This window comes from Camellia sinensis, chromosome 11 (genome assembly GCF_055761805.1).
Source record: "Camellia sinensis isolate YWXY chromosome 11, ASM5576180v1, whole genome shotgun sequence".
Taxonomy (NCBI): domain Eukaryota; kingdom Viridiplantae; phylum Streptophyta; class Magnoliopsida; order Ericales; family Theaceae; genus Camellia; species Camellia sinensis.
Window position 1 is genome coordinate 144,243,657 of NC_138971.1, and position 16,505 is coordinate 144,260,161.

Sequence of the window (16,505 nt, forward strand, 5' to 3'; positions counted from 1 at the left end):
ATATATTTTTGTACTAAGTAAAAAAATTAACTTTTTGCGTCATATCCAAAACAATCCTAGTTTACAATCTACAAAATAATTACAAATGAATAGTAAATTTTATAAATATTAATTATTAAAAATCATAATATTTATCACAAAATTGTAATAATTTTTTTAAAGTATCACTGTCTGGTAATTTCTCCAAATAATTTCTAATATGTCAAACTATTTTTTTAATTAATCAAATGTTAAAAATATGGGATTTATATATATAAAAAATCACTGCATTTTAAATTAATTATTTATATTTATATGTTTTTAATTATTTTTTTTACAGATTTATTAAATTTAATGACAACCCTTTAAATGATTCTTGTAATATTTTGCATCGTGATATTCAACTTTTTATGTTAAATGATGTATTAATGAGAGCATGTGCACCTTTAATGGGAGATAACCAGTCAGCCCCTTTTTCTATCACAAAAATGTATAGGGTTTTACATATTTCAAATTCAAATTTAAATATGTAAGAATTTGAAGTGTGTGGAACCTACGATTCGTTCGATTGATTTAAATTATTTATTTTATAAAAATTTTAATATATTTTGAAAAAAAATTGATTGATTCAATAATTATAATATTTTTATTTTATTACGTTTGCCTCCAATAAAATGGATGACAAGTATGTTTTAAAAAATAGATCATTTTTTTTTTGTTAGACAAATACAATAAAATAAAATAAATATTATAATTATCTGATTGACCTAATTATTTTCATGAATTATATACACGTAGATATTACAAAATAAACAATTATGATTATCAAAATAAGACTCATGGCGAGTCTCACGAGTCCCTCAAATTTTTTAAATTTAAATTTAAACCTAAGAGAAATCTAACCTAAAAGTATAATATATTTCACTTTTTCATTCACTATGCTAATGAATCGATAACATCTGGACTCGTTTGGGAAGTTGACTATTTTAATAGGCTAGTTTTTTGTTATTTTTGTATACTAAAATATTTATATTTGGAAAGATGGTTAGATTTTTTTGTAATTGAATGTGATATTTATAAGAGAAAAAAATAAAATAATTATGAATTTAATGTGATATTTATCTTAGGGAAAATCGGTCTAAGGTCCCTATCCAACTTTTAGTAATGGATTAGGTCCACAATCTGTTCTTTTGTAGTCTAAGGTCCCTCACCCCATTCCCTCTCTCTTTCTACTCACTTTCTCTCTCTACATGGGCTCTCTGTTTCTGCTTCACATTCAAATGGCCAAGACCAACAAGGTCTCCACAGATCGTGACGCATGGCGGCGATGGAGAAGGGGAGGAAGAAGAAGTCAGCGTCGGAGGGATTAGTGGTGAGGAAGAGGAGGAAGAAGATCTTCAGAGAAACAGAGACACAGGAAGAAGAGATCTGTGGAGGTTTTACATGGAAAGGGCATCGAACAAGGTCGGACGAGTGACTGACGATTCGGGAAGATCATTCTCTGCTCTCTCATTCTCTAGCTTTTTTGCCATAATAACATCGGCAATGGGCCAGGTTTCTCGTGAACTGGCACTCTCAGCAGGGGATTCCCGAACCTGATTGTAATTTGATCTGGGTTCTTGAAGATCAGGCGATCCACGAGCTTCTGAAGCTGCTAGGAATATGGATATATGTAATCCATTGGTTCGTGGTAGCTGATATGGAGGCAGCATATTTGGTGAAGGTTGGTGGTGGATGTTTGATCCAGATGACGTTCCCATCGAGTAAGGCTAATATTGAAGCCAGATATTTGATCCAGATGAAGTTGATGCCGATTGGGTTCCATTTTCAAATGGGATTTTGGTGTTCCTTTCTGATTTCTGTGTATTTTCTTGTATATCACTTGTTGGTTGTTGTTTTTATGCTTTCCAATATCATTGGAATTAACCTTTGTTTATTCTTTCCTCTATTTTTATAAAGAATATATGCATAGTTTCTTCTTAAAAAAAAAACTCTCATGGGCAAAACTGAGTAATGTTAAGTGGTTCTCTCCCCATATATTTGTCAGAATGCTGAATCTGATTTGCTTTGTTTTACAATGCTTGTATAAATTGTTTGAGGCTTTTGAGTATTAATGTGTGATTCCATTAATATAGTTACTTACCGCGTTGTTTTTTTAATTTTTTTTTTATTTTTTTATTTTTAACTTCATTTACCCATCAACTCTATGAATAGATAGCCTTACCAAGCTTGTGGCTCAACCTTTTCAGCCACTATGGAAAGTTTGGGAGGATTTGGGTTCAGTGAAATGGGCAGAACTGCGAGGAAGAAGATGAGCAATTCATCACGACGTCCTCGAAATGATTCTCAGCCTTTGCCAGATTATCGTGATAATTCATCGTTGTCATCTACGTCACCGTCAGATGATGTCAGTAGAATATCAAGTGATGACAATGATGGTCATGGTACAAATTATTGGAAAAAAGAACTTAATTTGAACCAATGCAGCTCAAAGGCTTCAGCCACTAATCTTGTTGAAGGGGAAACAACCTTGAAGATCAGCAATGAAGATGCAGGATGTAGAGGATCCGATGGAGCTCACATCAAGAGCAATAGTGAATGGGAACATAGTGGGATTGATTCGAAAAGGTGGAGTGAAGGTGTCCTTGCTCCAGCTAACTGGAAAAGTGTGAGCAAGGTGAAAGGTCTTGAATTGCAATCTAGAACTATAGATGCCCAAATAAGCAGGAGGATAAGTGATACTTACACTTCTGGTCCTTCCGGGCAATCAGAAGTGGCTTCAGATGGTGCGGCAAGTGACAATAAAGTAAAAAAAGTAAAGCTTAAGGTTGGTGGTGTCACGCGTACAATACATACCAAGTCCATGTCGGTTGGTGCTTCTTTGGGTGGATCTTCTTCTATGAAATATTCTCATTCTCCTGATGCCTCTCGTCCACGGAAGAAGCTGATTCTTCAGGTAATTAATTCCTGTGTGGATTTTTTTGTTTTATCTTTACTGTGGTAGCTGCTAATCAAGATATTAGTGAATTGGACTGAATTTTCTCTAGGTTGATCCAGAGAAATTCTCTGGTTTGAACTGAATTTTCTCTGGGTTGATCCAGAGAAATTCTCTGGTTTGGATTGAACTAGTCCTCAAGTGTTGTCCAGAGAAATTTGGCATTTTCTCTGTGAATTTTCTCTGGTTTGGAAATCATGTTTTTTGAATCTTTAGTATGTATAAAGGTGTAATGATGTCATGTTGAGAATTGAATTCATTTTATAACCCATATATTTCTTCTCTCAGTGTTCTAATTCATTTGAATTCTTTTTTCTTTTTTTTTCCGTTGATTAAAATTTCTTTACAAAGTTGCTCATTTTATTCCCCCAAAACAAAAACCACATGTGATTTAAGGCAATTATTGACAAGATATTCCAGTGTTTAAATCACCAGAAAATACTCTGATTTGCACCATTTTTGGGAATTGGATGAGACATTTGCAAAACATAGAAAATCAAAAAAATTGAACAAATCAGAGAAATTTCAAATTTCTCTGGTTTGAAATTTCTCTGGATGGAAATTTCTCTGGGTTGAAATTTCTCTGGATAGATTTTCTCTGGACCTGTAGAAATTTTTCAAAAAATATTACAAACCAGAGAAATTCTCAATTGTTATTTTTAATAAACCAAAGAAATTCTCAATTGATATTTCAATAACAAACTAGAGAAATACTCAGATTTTTCAAGAGTTTCTCTGGTTCTGGTAAGTTGCCATTGTTATCCCATTCTAATGTTGCTTACATATTACAATGTGAAATTTTTCCAGTTGAATTCAGTTGAACAATGTTGCTTACCTAATGAATCACAATGATTTGGATGTGAGTGAGAAGAAAAGTAGAGAAACTCATCCAGAGAAATTTGGTCTAGAGAAATTTCTCTGAGCCAGAATTTATCTGACCAATTTTCTCTGCACTGAAATTTCTCTGGACCAAATTTCTTTGGACCAATTTTCTCTGGACTGAAATTTCTCTGGATCAAGGTTGAGGGACCTTAGATATTATGAAAATATTGTTGAGGGACATTAGACATTATGAAAATATTTGGTGCCCTTTATGCTATAAAATCATAATACCAGGGACCTTAAAAAAAAAACCCCTTTATCTTATTGACTATTTTAACCTATTTTATCTTCTTCTCTTTTTTTTGTGTAGATTTTAACCCCAAAAAAAAAAAACTAAAGTTGGCTTCCCAATGGTGAAATTTGGTTAAAAGCTTTTGTTTTTTGAATTTAAATAATTATTAAAAAAAATGCTGTTAACAATTTTTATTTTTTTTAAAGTTTCGTTCAATCACCTAGATAAATTCTCTCTTGTTTTTCTTTCCCAAATGTATGACATTAGCAAGTTTCTAAAATGATTCAATGTGTTTGGTTTTAATTTTCTGAATTTAATTTTTTTGAAATTGAGTTTTTTTATTTTTAATGAATATTTTTTAAATTTTAAGCAATTTTTTTATTTTTTTAGATATACCTTAGTTAGATGTATCTAAAATGTAAAATATTTATGATAAAATATTTTTAAAATTTAATAAATACACAAAATACGAAAAATGTACTAAATTTTTGGATTTTTTTGTATTTTTGGTATTTAATGAATTTAAAAAAAATTACAAATATTATATTTTTTAAGTGCATTTATATTAGGTGTGTTTAAAAAATTTAAAAAATACTTAAAATATTTTTTAAAAATTCAATAAAAACAAAAATAAAAATATGAAGAATAAAAAATATAATTTTCTAAAAAATAAATTTTGAAAATCAAAACCAAACAGAGTGATTATTTTTCTGATGTTTTATGCTTCTCCATAAGTTGGAATCTAAAACATATCCTTTGAAACTCAACAACCACTTGAACTAAGCTCAAATTAAAAATAATTAATTATCAAATGAACAAAGAAATTCACTAAAATAGCTATAAGTGATTATTTAAGCTATGATTATTAAACCAAAATCAAACAAAGCCAAAGTGTACAAAATGGGAGAAAAGCACATACAGACTAATTAAAATTATTTTTTTTCTTATTCAAAATGTACCCATGCAATAATGAAAATTTCGTTATCATTGACAAAATATATAAAAACATAAATTTCATAGAAACATTAACTTAAATTTACATATTTACATATTATTCAAAATTTGGTCATAATAACACTTCACTTGTTTTAGTGGAAGAAAAAAATAAAAAAAATAGTGAAAATTTCCCTCCAACTTTGGGTAGTAGAAAAAGTCTATTTTTATTTTTTTTTATTAGCTAAATTCTCTCAATAAAATTTATTTGTGAAAATTGAAATTTCCCTGGCAAAGTGAAATTTCTCCGTGTTAAGGCGAAGTTTTTCTATGTTAATCCTTTTTTTTATAAAAAAATTGAGGGGTCCCAACTACTATATCATAATCTTTAAAAAATTTCCTCTAAAAAAAATATGTTTATTGCATGAGTTAATAAACATAAATTTGAATTATTTGACTGGTGATGTGGATGTCGGTGATGGCACGGTGACAAGAACACTGTCGAATGGAGATTACACGGCGGCAGTGATCGGGTTACAGATAAATTCTAACTGTCCAATGAAAGAAGTTCACGTAAGCAGAAAAAATAAATACTAACTTTGAAAATGCCGAGGCAGGGGACAGGGCCAATCACAAATTTTCAAATCCTTTCATGTTTCTCAATTACCTAATATAAAATCGTGAGTCTCATACCTTTGATCAATTATAATACATGTGAAACGTCACGTGGCGTTATCCATGAATCAACCAATAACTTCTGGAACATTTGTGGGTGGTGTCTAAAAGATTGCTAGGAGAAAAAAAAATTAAAAATTTGCACACCTGCCTTTCCTATAACTAAATAGATTTTAAATTTTTATTTTGACAATTTAAGGGATTGTTTGGAAAGTACTGGATTAGTTTTTTTTTTTTTTTTTTACTTTTTACAAAAAAAAATATGAAATATTGATTGAATTTGAAGTAATGTGATAAAAATGTGATCTGCCTGATGAAAGAAGCCCATGTAAGCAGAAAAAATAAATATTAACTTCGAAAATATAGCACCACGTGACTATGTCTCAAGCCAATCACAAACCCTCATACCCCTTTTCACGTTCCTCAATCACTTAATATAAAATCGTGAGTCTCATCCTTTTTACCAATCACAATATATGTATAACGCCACGTTACATTGTCCATGAACCAACCAATAACATGTGGAACATTTGAGGTTGGTGGCTAAAAGATTGTTGGGGAAATTTGAAATATATATATATATATTGCATTTCTACCTTCTTCTTAATTAAATAAATTCTAAATTTTTGCTTTTGCCAATTTAAGTAGTTGTTTGGTAAGTAATAGATTATTATATTTTTAAATTTTTTAAGAAAAAAGTGTGAAATATGGGTTGAATTTTAAGTGATATGATAAAAAGGTGATCTGACACAAATAAGATGGTTGTGACCCAAATAAGATAAGGAGATTTTTTTTTAAGGTCCCTGGTGTTAAGATTTTATAGTATAAATGATACTTAATATTTTCATAATATCTAAGGTCCCTCAACATTGATTTAGATAAAATTCGGTCCAGAAACTTTCTCTAGACACATCACAAAGAAAATTCTAAATTTTTCTGAACACATCACAGAGAAAATTCCAAATTTCACTAGATAGTGCTCTGCTTCTTGATATTAGACCTCTGAGGGTAATGATATTTGTTGATAGAGGAATCTTCATCGGAGGACTAGTGATTGGATGAAAATTTAAACCTGAGAAAATTAAACAACACAGAGAAAATTAAGCAAAAGAGAAAAAATTACCCAAAGAAAATTAAAATTTCTCTAAGTTCAAACTAGAGAAATTCTGAAAAAATTGAATAACACAGAGAAAAATTAAACAAGGCAGAGAAAATTGAAATTTCGCTAGATTCAAACTCTTTTAACATATATTGCAAATAAGTCAGAATCCTTTAAACTCCAAACATCTGTAATCTCATAATGAGCTTAAAATTTACTCAAAATCAAACCATTACACATCATGATGGTGAGCATTAAAAACAAGAAATATACACAAACAAACTATAGATTTCCAAACCAGATAAATTCAATCAAAAATTCAATCCATACCAAAGAATTTCTCTAGTTTAAACCAGAAAAATTTGGTGGGGATGAGTGTCACAACCCAAACCCACCCCTATAGATTTAACATCGTAACCGGCTAGTAATCCTTGGATTACCGAAGGCCTTCCTGTATAATCAAAATAATCAGGACTTGCGGAAGCAATAAACTAAACACCAATAATCCAACGAGCTGTGTATCTATATGAACAACTAATCACATGCAAAAGCGTTAATTTACCCGCTTACATTACATAATATATAACACAATATCTTATACAAAAAACAGATGTACGGGTCAAAAATGTGTAACATAACTGAAAGCTTGCTAACGGCCATCCAAGCCTAGCCCCAACTCGGAGGCACCCAAAACACTTGGTAGGCTTCAAAACGGTGACTTGGTTCAAGACTCCGCCTAGGCTTGACTTTCGAGGCGCTCACCTATAAATATATATATAAAAGCAGTGAGTTAAAGCCCAGTGAATAACATTAAAGTAAAGGGGTTAGCGAACGAATTCCAAATACAATATCCGTAAAACAAATCATATCTCAATCATTCATATTAGTCTTATATCAGAACATAACATAATGGTACATCTCATAGAACACATTACATATCATCTTCCGACTAGAGTAATCGGTTCCGGACACCGATTAAACACATATCACCACAATGAAATGGTTAACGAGATCTCGTAATCACATATATGTCATGGACCCACATTTACATGACGTCCCCCATGACTTGGGACTATCTATGGATGCCATAATAGATTTCAAACATGGGACATTCATTCACGTAAACAATATCATTTCAGAAATCATAACTCGTTTGGAACATAATTCATATCAACATATCTTTACAGAAATGTTACTTATAGTGGTCTTTCAGAATGGTTGGTCAGACTTCGAGTCTTGACCTACAAACATAAATGTACATAGCACAAAACATGTCCCATTATTACTCATTCATGTGGCCATACATGGCTTAGCTTTCTCCCTTTAATTTTCTATTCATTCCATGTCACATAGCTTGTTCATATAGGACCACATATTCGGATTCAGCACATAATTTTTAATTCACTTATGTATGTTGTTTCTTAGCTTATTAATCTTTAATGGCTCACAAATCATGCCTAAGAATGCCCGTAAAGAGATGGAAGTGAGAATATGTACTTAAAACATCTTTTGAAAACATGCTGAAAATAAGCTGGTGGCTAGAGCCAACTTTTCGTGGCTAGAGCCAGCAGAAGGCAAAAACAGAGCTCGCTCGAGCCAGAACTCTTTCGCTCAAGCCAACTTCTGCAGAGTTCAAAATTCTAAGAGCTCGTAACATTGGCTCGAGCCACCACTTTTTCGCTCGAGCCAACTGCAAGTTTTTGGGCACCAAGCTTAGTAAAAATGACTTCCAAACAACTTCCAAAACCCTTTAAACATGGAATTTTGCTTTTAAAACTAGATCTAACATGGATGCATGCTAATTTCATGGTCTAAGATCAACATAATAATAAATTTTATGATCAAAATGATGATATAACACTCATACTTCCATGCATGTAAGAATCATGAGCAAATTCTTCATCTTCATGGCAAACCCATGTGAAATACATGCAAATGATCAAGGTGCCTTCATGAATTCAACATTTAAACACATTATCTACATGCACTATAGCTTAGGTTCTTACCTAGAGCCTTGATCTTGCCAAATTCTTGCACAATATTGATGAATTCTAGCAAAGTCTTCAACTTCCACCTTGAATCTACCCCTTTCTCTCTCTAAAATGGAGTTTCTCTCACTCTAGAATGTATAAACTTCACATTTGGGAGCTCAAAGTGTTGAAGCAATGAGCTCAAGTGAGCTTAATGTGTTATATATATAGTTTTAATGCCATAATATATTAATTAAACACATAAGGCTTGCCAAACATAACTTAATTAATCGTTCTGAATCCATTTTTAATAAAAATTGCCAAATGGTTCTAAAAATTTTAAATAACATATTAATGTAACTAATTTCGATTTTGGATGCCAATAAGGCTTTCAATTTTCATATTAAAGCAGAATTCCAGGCAGATATTTTTCTACAAGTAACAGATAGAAAGCCAAAGATCATGCAAAATACATAATAAACACATAATTTATTTTATCTACTTAATTAACATCCTTAATTGCGGATTAGTAGCTAATTACGGATTGGGGTTGTTACAATGAGGAGAGAGGGATTGAAGAGAAATAATCAAACACTTGGCGTGCATAAACATGGATTTAACTTTTAATCCAGAGAAAATTGAACAACTAGAGAAAATTTCAATCTAAAGAAAAATTGAACAACTAGAGAAAATTGAATTACTCAAACACCAAAAATAGAGACAAATAGATACCAATTTCATAAACTTTAGAACTATAAAACTTGTTAGGCCAAGTCCTCAATGATATTTGAAATTTCAATATTCGGATTCGAAGAAGACACATTATTGACTTCAATCTTCGGATCCATTCTTATCTCTCTCCTCCTCCAATGCCTCTCCTCTCAAAACCTTAACCTCTTCAAAGCCACTCGACCTCTCTTTCTCTGTCATCTTCTCCTTATACCCAAACCCTTATCTTCTCTCTCCTCTCCCCTAAACCCTTCTGACCCTGAACCCACCTCTCTCTCAACTCGCATAAGCTTCGTCTTCGACCAAATCGACGCCATCGAGAGAGAACGCTCTTAGAAATGCGACACTCTTTAGCAAATTCGCGCTTGGCATAAGTTTAAGAAGAACAAAATCCACGAACATAGCAACCGCAATCTAGGATTCGGTGTCACTGAATTGAGGCCTGTTGAGTCTAGCTTGGTAGATATGGTGGTGAAGGAAGAGGAGATAAGGGGATTGTTAAGTAGGGAGGTGGAGTTAGTGCATCCATGGCCTGAGTGGATTGAATTGATGGAGAGGTTGGTGCAACAAAACTATTTTGATCATAGAGGAGAAGATAGTGGAGGATTTGGGGTTTCAAATGTCGGATGTTGCGGTGGAAGGGATCGATTTCACAAGGGTGTGGGTTTAGGGACCTTAGTCATCAAAAAATAATATTATGGATCTCTTCCATTATTAAAAATGTTAGAGGGACCTTAGACTAATTTTCCCAATAAGACAATGTGCTAAAATAACATGTACTATTTTAGCACATGCCAAATAAGTTTTAAATTTTATGTTATTAATTATTTGTTTATTTTCATTGAGTAAAATTGACTAAAAATGAGTATTTTATTTATTAAACTCGATGAAAATGAGTATTGTAGATAATTTATGTATATTTACATTGGTTTTAATGATTAAAAGATAATTTTTTTCATTGATTTTAGTTAAGTTTAGTGTTTATTTTGTTATAATGGCCGAACTCTAAATTTGTTTTTTTTTTCAACGCTGCTACAGGGCCCGAAATTTTCAAACTCGAATTTGCCCCGAATCCAAAACGACGTTGTTTTGGATTATCTTACCGGTAAGAGAATTGTAATATATCTTACCGGTAAGAGAATTTTATTACATGTTACCGGTAAGAGAACCCAAAACGACGTCGTTTTGGGTTTCGAGCCAAATGATTTCGGGCCCTCAAATTTTTTTTTTTTCATTATCCCAATATTATTTTATGGATAAATAACAAATACATCCCATAAAGTTTGTCAAAATTTTAAATTCTCTCTCATATTTTAAAATTATAACCCAAAAAAAATGTCAAAATTTTTCTTATGACAAAATAAAATTACTCAAATACCTTTTAATACCAATTCTTGTAGCCAATAACAATAGTGGTGTTGATTGAGAGCGAGAGAGGGTGGTGCGATGATTGCAAAAAACGGTATTAACAATTGAGAGAAAAATATGTAATAAGGTAGGTAAATTATGAAAAAAATTAAACTTCATAAATGTTAATATATGTATTATTAAAAAATATATATTTGTTGTTTATGTCATACGCTCTATTAGTTTAACTTAAATGTTGATTAATGCATGGGGACATTTGTTGTGTGATTAGAAATCTCAAGGGTTGAGTGTAATTTCTCAAACTTGACGGGAGAAATTGGTATTTTTAATAAATTTCAAGGTATGATTTGTAGTTTTATAAAATTTTAAATTTTAAAAAAAAAAGGGTGAAAGTGATAATAAATAAAAAGGAAAATAAATGGTGATAAATCCAAAAGGGAAGCCCATATTAAGAAGAATGTCATTTTTTTTTTAAAGACAAAAATGATAAAAAAAAAAAAAAAAATTGTACTTATTTGGTGAAAATGATATTTATTATACTTTTTTATATTTATAATTTTTCTCTATTCTCAAACATTATCGCTAGGGGTGCAACTCGGGCGGGTTCGGTCGGGTTGGGGGTCTGCCCAAGCCCAACCCGAATTGTATTTGGCATTGCCCAAGCCCGGCCCGAGCTTTGTATTTTGAGCTCGGGTTAGCCCGAATTGCCCGAATTACCCGAATTGCCCGAGTCCAGAAACCTGTAGGTAGATCTAAGGGTAGACATAAAAGATGCTAATCTAATGGTAGAAGACTAACAAAAAATAAATAAAAAATAAAAATTAATACTAACTCTTTTACTTAATAGAAGACTAACCAAAAAAAAAAATAAAAAATAAAAATTAAGACTACCTCTTTTACTTAATTTATATATATTATATAATTTACTAAATTATATATATATTATATTATATATATATATATATTATATTATATAATTTATATAATATATTAAATTCAATTCGGGTTCGGATTGCTCGGGTTGGCCATTGGTTCTGCCCAAGCCCGGCCCGAATTGCAATTCGGGCATCAAAATTTTGCCCAAGCCCGTCCAGATTGCAAGATATAGTTGCCCAAGCCCTAAAAAAACTCGGGCTGGGCTCGGGTTGCTCGGGTTGAGCCCGCCCGAATTGCACCCCTAATTATCGCTGATTGCTAAAAAATTAATCAAAAAAGCCATCATCAATGGTGGACAGATAAATTGCACGTAAATAAATAGACAAATAAGTAATATAACATGATATTTCAAATTATTTTTATCAATCTTAAAAAGTATAATTTTTCGGTTTTGATAAAAAAAAAAATAAATTAGACCTTTGACAATAAAATAAAAATAAAATAGAGAAAAATAATTGCCAAAAGAGGTAAGACCTAATCACATCCCACCCAGCTTGCACAGGCTGCAAGGTGCCCTATCCAATGGTTTGGTGCCACCAGAATGTGAAAACAAATTGGATGGAATAAAGTTAACTAGAAAAAATGTCCTAAAGTAACTTTTCACTTTTTATTTTTGAAGACTCCTACAAAAACATTTTCACTTTTGATTTTTGAAGACTCCTACAAAAACAAGAATTTAATATTATATTGATATCATATCATAACCATAGAAAAAGATAAAGATAAATAAACTCATTATTTAAATGTAATTATTACTTAACACAACATAGTAATCAAACAAAAAATTGACTCCTTAACTTATAAATTTTATAAATAAATAAAAAGTCAAAAAATAATTTTTTTACTTAATTTTTACATTTTATCCATTTCCTTTTCATTTTTATCCACAAATCTAATAATAAAGTAAAAAAACACAATTCTTTGTTTCTAGCTAATTAAATTTTGAAACATTTCATTATTGAGGTTTTAATTATATTGTTAAGGCTCATTAAATCTAAAAATCCACAAATCTAATGTCTAAACACAATTCTTAAAATAAAATTAAAAAAAAAAACACAATTCTTTAAGTATCTAAATAATTAAATTTTGAAGCATTTTATTATTGAGGTTTTAATTATACTGTTAAGACTCATTAAATCTAAAAAAAGGTACTACAAATAAATTTAATAATTTAAAAAAAATTAATTCATTAACCTAATGAATGAAATGTTTCTTTATCAGATGTGAGACATGCATTTGATTTGACTATATTCAAATTGTTTCAATTGCCTTTTTGTTTGCTTTGGGCATGTATTGTCTATTACTAGCATTATTGCCTTATAAGAGTTAATTTTAGTGATTCTCTTTCTATTTACCAATAGTCACTCTTAACAGAGGTTTAGGGAATGAATGGCTTATTGACTTGTTCCATTCCTAATGAATTTAATTGGATAATATAATATTAAATTTCACAAATATTATATATATATATGGGACATGAATATGAACCACTAATTAAATATATATATATTTTTTGTCTTAATTTAAATTGGTGGATGGTCTAGATACCAAAAGTTGTATAGTGATGTTGATTTATTTAACTGGTAAATTATTTCAACTTGGGAAAAAACGTAATGATAATCCAAACATGTGCAAACAATATGTGGGATAAATATGAAACTAATTTTAAAAAAAAAAACATATAAATATGTCATTCCGAAGTCTACTTATGTGCTCATCAAACTTAATTTAAATTATTATAACTTTACCTATTTCACATGGACTATTTAAGAAATACTTATTTTCTATATATTTTCCATCCTAAATTCAGATAATTCCCAAATTCAATACCAATTTTATATGAATTCTATTTGAAAAATACTTATTTCACAAAAGAGTTTTACACAAAGTGTGTATGGATTATACTTTGATCGTACAAATTTTTTCCGACATTATTTTATATAATTACAACTCACAAAATGAAAAGCCTGCTTAACAATGATACTCTTCAAGAACCTTGAAACTTGGATTTACTGTTTGAGTTACTTTTTTAATTGTTGAACAATATACTCTTATATGTTTTAATATCATATTACAGATAATTAATTACTTCACACAGAGATGTATCTATTGTTTTGATGTTTTCATTTTTTTTTTTTCTTTTTGGGTTTAGATGTTGTTATGAGATTTTTTCTTGATTACTTGTTATTGAATTTATTTTATATAGTTGATATTTTAATTTAATTAAAAGTGCTTATTTTACAATCTTACAATTTAATATATATCGTATAAAATCATTATATGATAATCCAAATATATTTATATTTAATTTTTTCAATAAATTTTATATAGTTTCCATTTCTACATATTTTTATTTTCTAAATGAATATAAAAAAAATTAAATAATTAGAATTACTTTTAATTTTATGTTACTAATTCTTCTTCTAATTTAACTATTATTTTTAATATCAAAATGAATATTTATTTTACTATCTTATAATTTAATATATATCATACAAAATTATTATATAATAATTACACTTTTATAATACGGTAGAACTAAAATGATCAAGATACACAAATTATTTAACTAAAATTAATATATATAAGTATTCAAGTAATATTTTTATGGGCGAATTGCACTAACGATTCCTATAGTTTAAGCCTTGTGTCACTTTGGTTCCTAACATTTTAATTGTGACACATTTGATCATAAATTTTAAATCTTGTTCAAAATAAGGACAATTGAAGATATTATTGCTCAATTTCAAGGGCAAAATTGTCAATTTGATAAAATATAAACTAATTTGACAAAAATAAATGTCAAAAAAATATTTTTAAATTTTTAAAAATTATTTCTAGCCACTAAAAATAAAATTATGTAAAATTTATAAGTTTTTTAGACATTTATTTATTTATTTATTTTTACCAAATTAATTTTTATTATGTGTTTGGATGATAACCATGTAATGGGTGATTTTTTTTTTATTTTTATTAGTTTTCATTTTTTCAAAAGTCAAATATAGTGACAACTTTGATATCATTATTAAATCATTCTATTAAATCAAAAAATCCAAAACTAAAAACATTTCATATATTCAATATATATCAATTACACATTAAAAGCCTAATAGCCACCTATTACATGATCATCATTCAAACACATAATAAAAATTTATTTGGTAAAATAAATAAATGTCTAAAGGATTTATCAATTTTACATAATTTTATCTTTGGTGTGTAAAAATTATTTTTAAATATTCAAAAATATAGTTTTGACATTTATTTTTGTCAAATTAGTTTATATTTTATCGAATTGACAACTTTGCCCATGAAATTGAGTAATGGTATCTTCAATTGTCCTTATTTATAACAAGGTTCAAAATTCAGGGTCAAATGTGTCGCAATTGAAAAGTCAGGGACCTAAGTGATACGAGCCCCAAACTATATGGATTGTTAGTGTAATTTGTCCTATTTTTATAGAACGATAGTGCCAATATTATTAAAATTAAAATTATTATTTTATAACACACACATCATGCCATCAAATATTTTTTGAAATAATGCATGCATTATACAGGTCAACTGCTAATTTATTATATAATAAAAAATTTATCAAAATGGGTTGGATTTCTCTTAAGTTCAAATTTAGGCTTATGGGCCTTCCTATAGGTCCCAATGATTAGAACTCTTCATTTGTAAGATACTCCATGTATAAAAAATTCAATTGATGCAATAATTATAACTTTTTTTTATTGCATTTATGAATGAGAAATTAACAATCAATTTTTTGAACACTATCATTTTTTTAAAGATAAACGTGATTAAATTAGCTTAATTTTTTTCATTAATGATATACATATAATTAATATCTTATAAAATGAATAGTACGGACACCTGGTGAGTCACACAAGTTTGATTATGATGATCAAGTTCAAATCCAACCCATTTACTCCGCAACCTAAATTCCCCTTAGCTTGCAACTTTTGATTATTAATGATATTTTTTATTATTTTAATATCATCAAAACATTCTTGTAATATGTGTTGGATAGTTTTCACTGTATTTAATAAAATAAATTCTGTTTGTGTACTAAATAACAAACGGAATACAGAAGAAATATAGAAAATGGGAGAGTTTGTTTTATTACAAAAATCAAACCAAAAAAATAAAATAAATAAAACTGATTTTTATTTTGTTACAAAAACAAAATGAAAATCTGAAACAAAAAAAATAAAACAAAAATAAATTAATTACTTACCAAATTAATTTCTTGAACTAATTTTCTGATCAAATCTAGTGTTTAACACTGTGTCCTTAAGACATATTCGTCCTCTCCACGGTGCTTTCAAAATATGGACGTCTATCTCCTAGAATAAAATGATCAACAGCAAACAATAGTAGCACTACAAATTATTTGCACAATGAACACACTTTGTGTTTACACTCTTTCCCACAGAAAAATTAATTACACAAATTCTCACAAAAAATTAATGTAATTAATGCAACAAAATGCAGAGATGAGTGGCAGTAAAGAAGAACAAAAATTGGAATGAAAATCCAAATGATGGACTGCCTTTATATAGGAAATTTCGTGGCTGTAAGGTTTGAATTAAATAGGTGCAAAACCTATTTGAACAGGTATGATACCTGTTCGGTTTGAATGAACATATATAAATCTGTTGGGTTCAAATTTTGAACAGATAAAAATCGTATTGCACAGATTTG